Source organism: Schistocerca nitens, chromosome 1 (genome assembly GCF_023898315.1).
Source record: "Schistocerca nitens isolate TAMUIC-IGC-003100 chromosome 1, iqSchNite1.1, whole genome shotgun sequence".
Lineage (NCBI taxonomy): Eukaryota > Metazoa > Arthropoda > Insecta > Orthoptera > Acrididae > Schistocerca > Schistocerca nitens.
Window position 1 is genome coordinate 1,149,861,393 of NC_064614.1, and position 16,268 is coordinate 1,149,877,660.

Sequence of the window (16,268 nt, forward strand, 5' to 3'; positions counted from 1 at the left end):
ATCCAGCTAGTTTTTTTGCTACCCTGAAGAATGCAAGAGCACTTTTCATGTGCCTGTTTATAATGAATGACGTTTGCCTTTGTAGGAAGGTTGGTTGGTTGGTTTAAAGGCAGGAGAAGGGACCAAACTACAAGGTCATCGGTTGCTTGTTCCTTATAACACAATGTCACAAGTGTCAGAATAAAATGGACGAAACATATAACACAAAACGGAAAGAAAGGAAAAGCCACAAGAACGAAGGGAAGGCAACGAACACTAAAAGGAACAAAAGAGGACAAGAAAACAACAGAGAGACGCTAGAAACAGAAGAGAGTAAAACATGAAAGTAGAGTACAGTGGCTGGCCAATCACGAGAATAAAAAGGGAAAGCCAGCCACTCTGCAACACATTAAAAACTACACCCTAAAAGCACTACAGTGGAGGACACAGAGGGACAAAGCACATGCACTAAAACCTACATAGAAGTATAAAACCCACTCTCGCGGATAAAACGTAAAACTTGTAGAGGCATTGTTGCCCGACACCGAAGGCAGGAGGCTAGGAAAGTTAAAAGTCTGCCGCAGAGTGGCTAAAAGTGGGCAGTCCAACAAGAGGTGGATGACTGTCATTTGGGAGCCACAGCGACACTGAGGTGGGTCCTCGCAACAGAGTAGGTAACCTTGCGTTAGCCATGTACAGCCAATGGCAGAGCCGGCAGAGGACAACTGATTCCCCACGAAAGGCCTGCATGGAAAACTTCCACACATTCATAGTCTCCTTAATGACACGCAGTTTGTTGTGCGTGCTGTTACGCCATTCCGTCTCCCAAAGCCGGAAAACCCTGCGGTATAAGACAGAACGCAGGTCAGCTTCGGAGATGCCTATCTCCAGAAGCGGTTTCCGCGTTGCCTGTTTGGCCAGCCTGTCGGCAAGTTCGTTGCCGGGAATTCCGACGTGTTCTGGGGTCCACACAAACACCACAGAATGGCGGGACTGTTCCAGGGCATAGATGGACTCCTGAATGGACACTACCAGAGGGTGGCGTGGGTAGCACTGGTCGATAGCTTGTAGGCTGCTCAATGAGTCAGTACACAGGAGAAATGACTCACCAGGGCATGAGCGGATGTACTCAAGAGCATGAGATATGTCCGCCAGCTGTGTAGTGAAAACACTGTAGCCAACTGGCAAGGAATGTGGCTCAGTATGTCCTCCATGAACATATGCGAAGCTTATGTGACCATCAGCCATTTAGCCATTGATGTAAACCCCTTCAGAGCCCCGGAACACGTCAAGAATCAAGAGGAAGTGACAGCAGAGAGTGGAGTGGTTAACAGAGTCCTTAAGGCCATGCAAAAGGTCCATACAAAGCTGCGGCCGAGATGGCATATGTGAATGGACTGCAAGTAGAGGTGGTAAAGGGAAGGACTACAGTTCAGAGAGAAAGGGACCGCATGCAAACCACAATTGTTAGCCCCGATCTGGGCCGCTGATGCATGAGGTGGACTGCTGCGGGTGGGAAAAGGAGACAGTAATTCGGATGCTCAGGGGAACTATGAATGTGTGCTGCGTAACTGGCGAGCAGTTCCGCACGTCTGATCTGCAGTGGAGGGACACCAGCGTCCACCAGTACACTGGTCACCGGACTTGACCTCTTGACCTAAAAGCTCCTGTTGTTAATCGAACAGTGGTGCACAGGGTCAAGTAAATGCAATGCTAAAGACACTGCCAAACCATAAACTACACTCCCATAGTCAATTCGGGATTGGACAAGGGCTCTGTAGATCTGCAGCAGCGTACAGTTATCTGCACCCCAATTGGTGTTGCTCAGGCAACAGAGGGCACTGAGATGCTGCCAGCACTTCTGCTTAAGCTGACAAAGATGAGGGAGCCGAGTCAATCGAGCGTCGAAAACCAGTCGTAGGAACTGATATGTCTCCACTACAGTGAGTGGATCATCATTAAGGTAAAGTGGGGGTCCCGGATGAATGGTACGACGCTGACAGAAGGGCATGACATGTGAATTTGCAGCTGAAAACTGGAAGCCATGGGCTAGAGCCCATGACTGCGCCTTGTGGATGGCTCCCTGGAGGTGCTGCTCAGCAACAACAGTACTGGAGCAGCAGTACGGAATGCAGAATCTGCATACAGAGAAGGTGAGACAAAGGGCCCAACAGCTGCTGCTGCTGCTGCTGCTGCTGCTAGACCGTTAATGGCCACTAAAAAGAGAGAGAGACACTCAATACAGAGCCTTGTGAGACTCCCTTCTCCTGGATATGGATGGACTATCAGAGTCACCAACTTGCACATGGAAAGTATGGAGCCGACAGGAAGTTTTGGATAAAAATCGGGAGTGGTCCCCGGAGACCCCACTCATACAATTTGGTTGTGGATGCGATCAGGCCCAGGAGCTGTGTCGGGGCAATGTGCAAGGGCACTGAGGAGCTACCACTCTGTAAATGGGGCGTTATAGGATTCACTGCAGGGTGTAGTGAATGAGAGGATGTTCCCTTCCAGCCGCCGTTTGAGTGTACGAAAGGCTGGGGGGGGGGGTAACTCTCTGACGCAGAGGCTCGAGCAAAGTGCTTGGCAACTGTGTTTGCGTCGGTACATAACTCGGCATTTATGGTAACACCGGGGACAGATGTTGGGGCCTGGTACCCGAAAAGACGTTTGATCTTTGCCCAGACTTGGGAAGGTGACGTGTGGCACCCAATGGTGGAGACGTATCTCTCCCAACACTCCTTCTTCCGTTGTCTGATAAGGTAGCGAACACGGGCACGGAGCCATTTAAAGGCTATAAGGTGCCACTGTAGAGCTCGCCAACGCGCCTTAATTGCTTCAGTGACTTCCAGCGACCACCAAGGGACTGCCTTACACCTCGGGCATCCTAAAGAATGAGGGATTGCATTTTTGGCCGCGGAAACAATTGTGCTAGTCACCTGCTCAACCATCACATCGATGTTACCGTGTGGGGGAGATTCAGCGGTGACAGCAGAGGTGAAATTTCCCCAGTCTGTCTTGTTCAAAGCCCATCTGGGCAAGCGTCCGTATGCCTCACACTGGGGCATTGACAGGAAGGTGGGGAAGTGGTCACTACCACACAGGTCGTCATGTGCTCTCCAGTGGATAGATGGGAGAAGTCCTGGGCTGCAAATTGATAAATCAATGGCCGAGTAACTACCATGAGCCACACTGAAATGTGTGGCGGCCCCAGTATTTAAGAGGCAGAGGTCGAATTGCGACAGTAAAGTTTCGACACCTCTGCCTCGGCCAGTACGCATGGTACCACCCCACAAGGGGTTATGGGCATTCAAATCACCCAGAAGTAGGAAAGGTGCAGGGAGTTGATCAATCAGTGCAGCTAATACATTCAGAGGTACTGCACCATCTGGAGGAAGATATACATTGCAGACAGTTATTTCCTGCGTCATCCTTATTCTGACAGCCACAGCTTCAAGAGAGGTTTGAAGAGGCACATGTACACTACAGATTGAGTTTAGGACATAAACACAAACTCCACCTGACACTCAATTATAGTCGCTATGGTTCCTCTAATATCCCTTATAGCTGCGGAGGGCAGGGGTTCGCATTGCTGGGAATCAGGTTTTATGAAGGGCAATGCAGATGGCAGGTGTAAAGCTTAGTTAAGTTGCTGTAGCTCAGCCAGGCAGTGGAAAAATCTGCCACAATTCCACTGGAGGATGATATTGAGAGACTGGGAAGGCATGGAACGTTCAATGAGGCAGTTTCCGCCTCATAGTCACCTGCTGCCACCGATTTATTGCCTGAGCAGTCTATATCCATTGTGAGTGAGGGTCTGGCGAGATCTAGGTCCTCAGTGGATGCCAAAATCTCCACCCCACCCTCAGATGCAGAGCTTGTAGGTAGTGGTAGTGCGGGTGCCACTGCAATTTCCTTGGTCTTAGGGGTTTTCTTTTTGGATTTCTCTCGCTGCTCCTTGGGTTTCCCTGGCTGGGAGGACTTCACTGGCTCAGTCTCCGGGACTGAGGATGACCATTAAGCCCTACGACCAGCTGCTTTTGGGCTCTTCAGCCACTGGCGGTGTCATCTCTCCCACTAGAAGAAACCTGGGAAGGGAGTGACCCAAGGACCCCTTCCTAGCGAGAGAAGCTGAAGAAGTTACCCTTCTCCGGCTTAGAAGTGGGGACGGACATCCTTGACGGTTGGGAGGGTGTTGCTCCCGAAGTAGGTGGTGCAGGAGCAACAGGGAGGGAAACGCCCCCACCATCAAGGGGCCAGGTGTAGTATTCCAGCTCTGAGAGGTGACCTGGGTTGGCGGGGCTGATAGTGCCAGAACTGTTGTAGCGGTGGCGTAAGACGATATCATACGCACAGGATGCAGGCGTTCAAATTTTCTCTTAGCCTCAGTGTAGTTCAATCGGTCCAGGGTCTTCTACTCCATGATTTTCCTTTCTTTCTGGGGAATCCTGCAGTCAGACAAGCACGGCGAATGGTGCTCTCCACAGTTGACACAGATGGGAGGTGGGGCACATGGAGTATCGGGATATGATGGGCGTCCACAACCTCAGCATGTGATGCTGGAACTACAGTGGGAAGACATATGGCCAAACTTCCAGCACTTAAAGCACAGCATCAGGGGAGGGATATAGGGCTTTACATCACACTGGTAGACCATCACCTTGACCTTCTCAGGCAATGTATCACCCTCAAAGGCCAAGATGAAGGCACCGGTGGCAACCTGATTATGCTGCGGACCCTGGTGGACACACCAGACGAAATGTACACTTCGCTGCTCTAAATTCGTATGCAGCTCATCTCGGACTGCAAAAGAAGGTCTCTGTGAAATATGATACCCTGGACCATATTTAAGCTCTAATGGGGTGTGATGGTTACAGAAACAACCCCCAGCTTGTCACAATCGAGTAACTACCGTGACAGGGCAGAGGGCACTGTTTTGATCAAGACTGACCCAGATCTCATTTTGGATAAGCCCTCCACCTCCCTGAACTTCTCCTCTAAATGCTCAACAAAAAACTGAGGCTTCATGATCATGAAATATTCCTCGTCAGCTCTCGAACATACAAGGTACTGGGGTGAATAAGATCCGCTGCCATCCTTAGCCTGACGTAAGTTCCTCCAATGGCGTGCCCAGGGGGGGGGGAAAAATTTGGGATCGTTCTTCTGTGTGTTGAATTGAGCTCGTGAATGCTTAGAGACTGCTGGTGTTTCACCACCAGCATGAGATGATGGACTATGCTTCATCACGTCATCCGCCCTGATGCCACCCTCTCCACCCAGGGGCCCTCCCCACGGGCGCCACCCAGTTGCAGCAAATGTCACCTGGCAGGATGGCCATTGCCAGGAGACCCGATGCCCCAGGGGGATGGCATCTACCCCTTGGCATACGTGGGGAGTTAACGCCATAGGCATCAGCAGAGCGATCCCTGTGGGGCCAGGGGGCTACAGCCAACAGGGTACATGGTGGCCCCACCACAGTGGAGTGGCTACCGTGCTGGATATCAGGTGCAAAGAAGTCCATGGTCATCGTCGAGGCAGAAATCGACACTGCATAGTGCATAGTGGAAAACACACCCAAGAAGGTGTCCTCACCCAGAGATGGAGAATGGGCAGGACTGCAATGCGGCGATGAGAAAGTGGGCTAAAGATCTCAATGCACGATGGACACAATGCACCTTGTAAGGCGCCCTTCCCCAATTGGCTCGCTCTTCGGGAAAATTTTGAAGAATGGAGGTCAAACCCTACAGGGGACCATCACATAAAGACCGAAATGTGTGAAACTCCTTTTAGTCACATCATACAACAGGCAGGGCTAAGGTATCACGTCGCAACACCACCAAAGAGGATCTTTGAGTTGACAAAGGAGGATTTCGGTAAGCAGAGGAACACTCAGGTGTTGCTTAGCTGGAGGAATGTAGGAAGCCTTCATGGGAGTACTCCTCCTGTCCTTTCCGGCCTACCACTTGCATAGCCGGTGGCTTCGCCCCTTGAGGCAAGAGTTTGATGGTTTGTTGCACAGCTGGACGGGGAGATGGCGATGCTGCCTTGACACTGGGCGGTTTCACAACCTCAGAGATGAATTTGAGGTCACATGTCTGCATGGCCATTTCCTTCATGGAGTGAGAGGTAACAAGAACAGAACTATAAGTGCCAGATGGGAGATCGCAGGATTTGCGACTAGTCAATAACTTGGGAGCGACTGGACAGCCCGCTCATCAAGAGGTGGCCGCCATTGCAGCTGATACAGCGGGGATGAGGAGGCAGACAATCGCCCTCATGCGCATCCCTGCCATAGGTTACACATTTGGCTGGGTGTCAACGACGTTCTAGTGTGGTTGAAATGATGACACTGGTAGCAGCGCATTGGGTTTGGAATGTACAGTCAGACTGTGATAATTTCGTAGCCTGCTTTATGATGGACGAAAGCACCACTCTATCAAAGGTGAGAAAAAGAGTGTGGTTGTTACTAAGGAGGAATCTACCTTTTTCATCACCCGATGGATGCCGATGATACCCTGATCAGAGAGATAAGACTGGATCTCGTTGAGCAGCCTAGTGTAAATAACACCACGAGAAGAATCCAGAGTTCTTTGGACCTCAACACGAACAGGATAGCCTGGAGAAGCGAGGTGGCAAGCAGTTGTTGAACTTGAGAATCAGAAGCAGTCTCCAAAAGTAAAGTGCATTCCATAAATGAGAGGAGGACTTCACAGGACCGGCAAGGGCATCAACACATTTCTGAATAATAAACGGATTTACCATTGCAAATGACTGACCAACTTCAGTACATGAAACCACAAGGAACCATGGTGCAGCTGGAAGTGCCTTTGAATCATTAGCCTCATCCCATTTACGTTTCGTTGATGCTGATTGTGGAGATGATTGGCTCATTGTGAGAAAATCCCCCATCACTGCCAGCGTCTCCAATGGTGCACTTACCTTAGGTGATTGTTCACACCTCAGGTCACAACTCCCGAACACCTGACAGAGGGATCAATCGGCAGTTTGGGAAGAGAGCAGCTGAGGCAGTCACCCCTTCCTGGGCCTGGCCTGTACCAGGGGGTACATGTGAACCCTACCTTCAACCCGGGGCTGGGAATTATGCATTACCCAGTCACCTGTTACTCGTCAGACACATGGGCTGGCCATCAGGAGCGTGCAGGGGGGAGAAAAAAAAAGAGCTGAAACGAGAGGAGAAGGGAAACAAAGAAAGGAAAAGGGAACGAAAAACAGTGGTGCGACTGTTCTTATGTCAGCTTCAAACAATGCGGAACATTCCCAATAACACCCCAGACATGTTCCCCAAGGGAGGATAAAAAGAATAGCAAGAGGATAGACATGCAGCACGGCCCCCTGGTAGCCGAGCCCGAACCCACAAAAGAGTGACGAGCCTCCTGGAGGGGGCGCGGGGGGGGGGGGGGGGGGGGCGGGGGGGGGGGGGAGCAGGTCTGTGGTCTCTAATACACAACACTCGCTAAGAAAAGCAGAAACGAGTGTAAGCAGAATACGATGACTGCAGATGAAACTGCACTTTCAAATGCTTTGCAGGATTTCCACACTGAAAAAGTAATCTTGTTGATCACAAAGGATCACAAGCTCATAATTTCCCAAATAACCACTTCACAATGAACTCCACTCCAGCAGGACCCCAGCTTGCCACCTCAACCCTGCAAGGGTTGCTGGCCATCTGCCTGATTTTTCAAGCTCCAAACCGTTCCATGGAACTAATTTAACATTTAACCATTCCAGCCAGACAGAATCAGGAGAAAACTGTAGGTATTTTCATTGGCCATTTTCTGCTCCTGCTTACAGGGCTTCTGTGAGGCACTACTTTCTACCACAAATTTCCTAACTTTCTCTGCAGTTAGAAGTGGAAAACAATGGCTATCATAGGGAAATTATTTGTCACTGAAATCAGCCAAGTTGGCTCCAACCAGTATCCATTCAGGAGAATTATTTCACTTAGAAATTGTGCACGGAACATGAGATGGAAAAGTTCAAGTAACCTTTGTCATTGATAAGCACAAAGACAAGTACTCCAAAGCCTCTCCAAGAGGAAAAAAAAGTAACGGCCAATATGCTATTTTCGATGCAAGCATAATACAATTAGTAAGAACCATTACACAGACAGTCTCTCAAGTAGTAAGTAATTTCTTTAAAAATACATTGCTGAGTAAAATATCTTTCCCATGGCTTGTTCATGTCATATGATTCAACATCTCACATTTGTCTGTACTGAGTCCCGGATATGCAGATCAGTAGCCACAGAAAAAAATTTCCACAGACCAAACTGAATATTCATGTTTCCAAAACTAGATACTGATATAGTTTGCAACTTTTTGGTGAGAATTGAATTTCTTGAGCACCAACTTGCCAAAGAATTTTTGAATATTTTACACTATAGGTCAAAATGTGTGGTCAGTCTCATCAATATTACATAAAATTTCCGCTTCATTATGAAAGAGGAAATGGCTGTTCTGCATATGTCTGTAACATGAGACCAAGTATATTTCTGAAATGCTAAGCATGATGTTTTAAAAGTGTGTCATCCAGTACTCGCACTAACTTTTTCTGAACGCACATGCTGACTATGTTCTGTGAGATAGCTGGCAATGCAGTGAGTATAACATGTTTCTCTTGTATAGTGTTCGTTAGCAAGTGTGAATAGCTATGAAAATTTCAATACTAGTATACCAATACTAACTCATTATAACCCCTAATTACAAATGTCGAACATGTTGATATCAGCCATCAATTTTGACCACCGATGTAATCAAAATAGCAGCAGACATAAACCATTTGTCAAAATCCAATATGCATACAATGTGTGCCATAACAAAACATTCAAAACATTTGTTGGCTTCTCAGACTCTCGCCTCAGGTTACCTTCCATTCAGAACGCTGTTGCACTCAGCGACTGTTATATTGACTTGTAAATAATATATTTAATCTATCAGTCATCCTTTTTTAAATTTTATTGGCAGATCTAGATTTCGAAATGGCTCTGAGCACTATGGGACTTAACATCTGAGATCATTAGTCCCCTAGAACTTAGAACTGTTTAAATCTAACTAACCTAAGGACATCACACACTTCCATGCCCGAGACAGGATTCGAACCTGCGACCATAGTGGTCGCGCGGTTCCAGGCTGAAGCACCTAGAACCGCTCGGCCACAACGGCCGACGATCTATATTTCAGCTAGAAACTAGCCATTCTCAATGCACTATCATTTTTTTATCAATGCATGTAATCCCTGTTGGTTGGGAATCATCCACAGTTCACTGAATATTCAATGAACTGTGGATGAAGCTTTTGGGATTTGTATGTAAAACAGTATTTTCATAGAATGAAATTTTCACTCTGCAGTGGAGTGTGCACTGATATGAAACTTCCTAGCAGATTAAAACTGTGTGCTGGACTGAGACTTGCACTCGGGACCTTTGCCTTTCGCAGGCAAGTGCTCCACCCACTGAGCTACCCAAATGCGACTCACGACCCGCCCTCAGAGTAGCTCATCTCCTACTTTCTCATGTTTTAGTATTTTCATTTTTATCCACATCTATACACTGAAAATGAATGTGAGGGTGCTTCCTATTGTACTACACATTACATTTTCTTTCTGTTCTATTCGTACATGGAGCACAGGAAGGCTGGTGGCTTAGACACCTCTGTGCACACTGAATTTAATCTAATCTTGTCCTCATGACAGTAGTAATATGTACAGCGTTTACTACACTCTTACTTTATTTACTTAATACCGGTTTTGAAATTTATCGGTGTCTGTCTTCAAGCATGTCCCATTACTTTTTTTTCTGTGTTTCTATAATGCTCTCCCATATAACCAAACAAATCAGTGACCATCAGTGGTGCTTTTCTTTGAAAACTTTCAATACCCTCCATTAATTCTATTTCCTATGAGTCTCACACAGTTTCAGTATTCTATGAGGGTGGTTTGAAAAGTTCTCAGTACAGAATAGAAAAAAAGTACTTATATCACTGTAACTTTTTTTATTTTTCAATTTAGTCTCCTTGTAGATTAATGCACTTGGTCCAACAATGTTCGAGTGCCTTGGTCTCATCTCAAAAATGAGTTTCCTCCAGGCCTGCAAAACAGTTGTCAACTCCGGCTATCAATTCTCCATTTGAAGTGAATCTTCGTCCACGAAGAAAAATTTTCAGTTTTGGGAAGAGATGGAAGTCTGACGGAGCCATATCAGGTGAATAAGGCGGGTGTCACAAGTATTCATACCTTAGTTCGAGTAATTCTGCCATGGCAATGGCACGTGTGCAGGCGCGCATTGTCCTTGCTAAACCTGGCCTTTTTTCATGTATCTTTTGTTGCAATTTGTCCAGGAGGTTAGCATAGTATTCTCCAGTAATTGTTTGCCTAAAGGGGAGATAATCTACAAACAGAATCCTCTTTGCATCCCAGAACACTGACGCCATGACCTTTCCCGCTGAAGGAATTGTCTTTGCTTTCTTTGGCGGCGGAGAATCAGCATGTTTCCACTGCTTTGACTGTTGTTTTGTCTCTCAGGTATAGTAGTGCACACACGTTTCGTCCTAAAATGGGCCAAACATTGTTCCGATATGTCCATTCTCATATGTTTTTGATCCAGAGTCATGAGTCACGGCACCCATCTTGCAGATAATTCTTCCATTTCTAATCCTTCAGTTTTGCTCTCATGACCAAATTTAAATTCATTTGTCCATTTGGCAACAGATGAATATGAAGGAGCAGAGTCCCCCAGTGTATTCTGGAAATCAGCATGAATGTCCTTTGCTTTCATACCTTTCTTTACGAAGTACTTAATCACTGCTTGAATCTCAATTTTTTCCATCTTCACAAATCACTATGCAGGAACAACAACAGAGCCATGTCAATGCCACAGCTCTCTTCCAAGAGCACTGATGTGGCACGCACAACAGTCCAATGAATATCATGTGAACAACTCATTGCGCTCATGCTGACCTCTCGTGGTGATTCAGAGAACTTTCAAACCACCCTTGTAAGGTGAGTTATACAAGTGTTTTGTAAGGAAACTCCTACGTATACTGATAGCATCTGCCTACTTTCTGCAAATGAACCAAAGTCTGCCACCTGCTTTACCTATCACTCAGCCTATGTGAACATTCAATTTCATATCTGTACAAATTGTGACCCCCTTGTGTTAGTATGAGCTGACTCATTCATACTGTAGTCATAGGATACATCAATATATTTTTTTTGTTATGTGAAATGTAAAGTTTTACATTTCTGAATACGAGGTGTGTTTTTTAAGTACCGTTCTGTCACAGCGCTGCAGTCGGCGTTCTGCGCATGCGCACTGTGTACCTACATCTGTTGTCTACGCACTGATGCCATTACAGTCTGATTCTTCCTTGTTTACATTGTGTACTGAGTAAGTAAGATGCCTCCGATAACCGTGAGTCCCGCTGACTGTGGAGTATGGGCTGTTATAAGATTTCTTAGTACTAAAGGCCTAAAAGCGACCGACATTCATCATGGGATCTGTGCAGTTTACGGAGAAAACATTATGAGTCATTGAATGGTAAGAAAGTGGGTGAGAGCATTTAAAGATGGCCACACAAAAGTGCTTGATGAACAACGGAGTGGGCGTTCTTGGGTCGTTAATGAAAGTTTGATGCAGGAAGTGGACAATAAGGTGAGAGAAAACAGACGCCTTACGATTTCCTCCTTGTGGGATGACTTTTCTAATGTTTCTCATAGTGTTTTGTATGGCACTGTGACCGAGCACTTGAATTACCGAAAATGTTGACGGATGTGCACAAAACCAAACGTTTAGACAGTGCATTGACTTTCCTTGAGCAGTACCACAACAACGGTGATGATTGCTTAAGCCAAATTGTTTCAGACGATGAAACATGGGTGGCCTACGTCACACCAGAATCAAAGCAACAGATTCACCCAGAAAAGTGAAGTTCAAGCAAACAATTTCTGCCCGGAAAATCATGTGTACAGTTTTTGGGACATAAAAGGAGTATTGCTTGTGGAATTTCTGCCTCATAATGAGACAATAAATGCAGCAGCTTACTGTAAGACATTGCACAATCTGCGCCGCTCAATTCAGAACAAATGGACATGGCAAGTTGAGCAAGGGCATCATTTTGCTGCAAGACAATGCCCATCCGCATGTGGCGAATCAGACCAAAGACTTCATCACATCTTTTCGATGGGAAACTCTAGATCATCCTCCGTACAGCCCCAATCTTGCGCCCAGTGACTACCATCTGTTCCTGCACTTGAAGAAACACCTGAGCAGTCAGCATCTTCAAGACGATGACGAAGTCAAAACAGTGGTGATGCAGTAGTTAACAAGTGAGGCGTCAGACGTCTATGAGGGGGTATTCAAAAACTGGTACAACGTTATGACAAGTGCCTCAGTATTGACGGAAATTATGTAGAAAGGTAGATTAAGGTACAGGCTTTCATGTAAAAATAAAATTGAGATATCTTAGCACATCATTTTTTAATTTCAAAATGAAAACATGCCTCGTATTAAGCACAATTCTGAAATCTTTGTAAGATCCTACTGAGTATGTGTGCAACTTTTTCAGACAGTACTTCATTTCATAGACTAATTGTATAAGTCTGCAGTCCTGGTGTATGGCTTTTGTTATAGCTCATCCTAAGATTCAACAAATTATTAATCTGAAGGACAGCTCGTCAGCAGAGTGAGCACTTTGCAGTAATTAGATATTGGATCTCAGGATGACCAGTAGGAAAGGCTGGATGCAGTTATCCCAATAAGCATCCAAAGTGACCCAGACAGTATTTTTCTATTATACTTACAAGTGGTCAAAGTTCCCTGAGATATAACATTTTCTATTATGAAAGTTCTCATACATACTAACATCCCCATGCCTCAGCATCACGGCACGGCACTAGAGGAGTTGAAACAAAATATTCACCACTGAGAAAAGTGGAGTGTTGTGCGGCAATTCATTTGGTTGCATCTCAAGGGGGAAAATGCTACACCAGCTCATGATGAATTAGTGGAAATGTAATGCTACAATGCATCATCATATGGCACATAGTTAGATGGTGCAGATGCTACAAAGTGTGATCTGAATGATGAATGAAATTGCAGAAATTCTTTTTTGAAGCACCAAGAATTGAAAAAAATCCGGGTACCCTGGTGAGGCTGCCATGATGTGTTGTTAACAGATGATTTTTATAAGGGGCACTGTTATAGCAATATATTACTAAAATTTTCAAAGAAGGTTACGGACATCAAGACAAAGTCCAGGAAAGTTTCCAAGATCTGTGTTTGTTCCATTGGGTGTACAGCAAATTCTTTAATTGTGTTGGATGAGGAAACCATTGTTAGAGACATTTCCACAATGATGACACTGTGATTTTCAAGGTGGAAAACTTCCTGAACAGCCTAAATGCAGACTACCACAACGAAGATGACCAAGTCATGAATCGCCGAGAAAGGAGGCTATGTACAGGAGGACTAACACCATAGTCAAGTTTCATGGCCACACCAAGATTTTTTTCGAGTTGGTAACTAAAACCTTATGATTACACCTTGAAAGTGTTGGTGTGGTAATGAGTCGCATTTTTCATATACATATTTGACTCGATCCACCTGAATGCCTTGAGATAAGTTTAAAATACACAGTATTATCAGAATTTATGCTCATTGGCATGGTCACCTCATTACCCTTGAGCTCAGAATATGTCCAACAACAGATATACGTCAATGCAACTGAATAGTTACTTTGTAGATATCTACCAATATGTTTCCTGCATACAGGTGTCACCTGTGTTTTCTTCCAAAACTTGGGCACAGTTATGGGTGAAAGAGCTCCTAACCAGTCATTCTGTCTCCCTGTTATTTTGTAAGGGACAGAAGTTGACAATTTAATTTAAGACGAAGGTCTTAAGTCCGGTATGTTTTTTATTCATTTTAATTTTACATATGTTGCAAATGTGTTGGTAGATTTAAGTGTTGACCTGATTTGACAACCTGATGATGAGACTGCTCTCACACTAAATGCATTGTTCAATTGTGTAGGACATAAAATGGTCGAATGCTACCATTTATTACAGTTAAAATATAACCATATTTTATAAATATAGTAATTTTTTGTGTAATATATGTACTGTATATATAGTTTGTAGCACAATGTATCTTAATTTACTTTGCAATTTTAATTATATATATAAAAAAGTGGGAATGTTACTGAACTATCAGTTCAGTCACAGCTACAGAATACTGACACAAATTTTTTACAGAAAAATGAGAAAACTGCCAAACACAGGAAAAATCAATTTGAGTTCCAGAGAAATATAGGAACAAGAGTGGTAATACTTACTCTGACTTTTACATCACAAGACACACAAAAAAGGCGAATCTACATTTCTAAAAATCTAAGATATAGAGAAAGTTTTTGACAATGTTGAGTTTAGTACACTCTTTCACTTTCTGAAAGTAGCAGCAATAAATTACATGGAGCAAAAGGTTCTTCAAAATTTGTACAGAAACTAGCCTGTAATTGTAATGGTTGGTGGGCATGAAAGAAAGCAATATTTGAGAAGGGAGTGAGACAGGGTTGTAGCTTTTCCAACGTTATTTAATCTGTACATTGCAGACGCCGGAGAAACCAAAAAGAAATGTTGAGAGTAAATTAAAGTTCAGAGAGAAGAATGAACAACAGGTCAAAGTAGAAATGATATACAATGCGGACTGGCAATAGCAAGAAAAGGGTTTCTGAAGATGTGGAATTTTTTAACAGCCTGTTTTGAAGGTATTTACCTTTAATATCAGTTTGTATGCAAGAGAAACATGGATTAAAACCATTTTTATCGTAAGAGAGGGGGGGGGGGGGGGAGAGGAGTCACAGGTGGGGTTTCAGGAGAGAGGCTCTTACAGGTACAAACCACAGTAATCCATCATTGACAATGTGAAGCTTGAACTTTGACTTCTATGACATTATCAGTTCTATCCCAACAATATCAAAGATATTATGTTGATCACATTCTTTGCGCATTCTTGTCGTAAATTCAATTTTCACTGTCTGTGGAAAGTAAAAGATATCTGTATGTCATAGTAACGTAAATTACCATAAATGTTCACCAGTGATTAGTTCACTTTTAAAAATATCTGTGTGTCAGTAAGGAAAATTTTATAATTAGGTACTGTAGCTATTAGTCACGATTTTATAGTAACTTGACAATTCAGTTGACAGTTGGTGAAGGCAAGAATTTTGAATACCCAAATAAAGGAACTTTTGTAACAATCTGTGGCACTGTCGTGGGATAAAGAGTATCATAACTTAAAATGATGGGAATTTTGGAAAATACATTATGTCCAGTCTAACTGCGATTCATTAAAGTATACAGAAACAAAGTAAAAGATGGTACACAAATATTACATTCCACCTACACAAGAGGATCCTAAACGATGAAAATGGCTTGGTCGGAGGGAAATATATACTATACCCTCTTTTGGGAGTGATCGTAACACTTTGTATATGTGATTTAAGGCAATAATCCGAAGTAAATGTTAACGACAAAATAATTTTCGATGAACAAAATGGAGGATAGAAAACTCGGAAATAGGAAATGCTGTCGGGCGGTAAGCACCTTTCGGATGAAGCTAATATTTATGGATAGGGTAAAAAGTAGGTAAAATATTACACATACTGTATACAATATAAGGTTGTGCGTTGTCAAACAAGCAATGAAGCATATCGCCGCGCATCTTCATTACATTTTCTTACGTTCGGAATACAAGGTCTCTTAGCCCAAAACAGCTGTTTTCCCGTATTTATTAATTTTCAAACATCCAGCAGCGTTCCTCTAATGTAGCTCCACAGTGCTGCAAGTCCTTTACTACCACCTGCCACCCACCAGTCTCTCAGACAGGGGTTACAGGTATAGAACTTACTTTCGTAAAGCACTTCAATGAGATGTAGTATCTTGTAATAGAATTAAATTTTCGCTGTCACACGTGCGTAACACTAGCACGCCACTTATTCGTAATTTCAAATCCCACGCCTATACGATATATCGATGAGGTAGACAGTTCGATAGTTTTAGATTTAAACGATAGTGAACGAATGTCTGATAAAATTTCCACACCACAGACATGAAAACAGAAAATACATGAGCATGATTTATTAGAAGTGGCTGACGTTGCGTATGCGCGATAGAGGTTCGACCGTATGGTAGCTGAGTCCTGATGGAGGTATGGCAGACATTTTACGTCGCGTCAAAACATTCTGTATTGTGTTTCAAATGGAGGCAATAGCACA

At 44.3% G+C, this 16,268-nt stretch overlaps 1 protein-coding gene across 1 annotated transcript in view; it reads right to left on the reverse strand.

Moving 5' to 3' along the window:
- The window catches only part of LOC126199850 (uncharacterized), a 48,082-nt gene extending 32,078 nt beyond the window's left edge, over positions 1–16,004 (reverse strand). Inside the window, exon 1 of the mRNA XM_049936658.1 lies at positions 15,902–16,004. The gene's annotated coding sequence lies outside the window, so the exon portion shown is untranslated. The remainder of the gene's footprint in view (positions 1–15,901) is intronic.
- Positions 16,005–16,268: the final 264 nt, after the last annotated feature.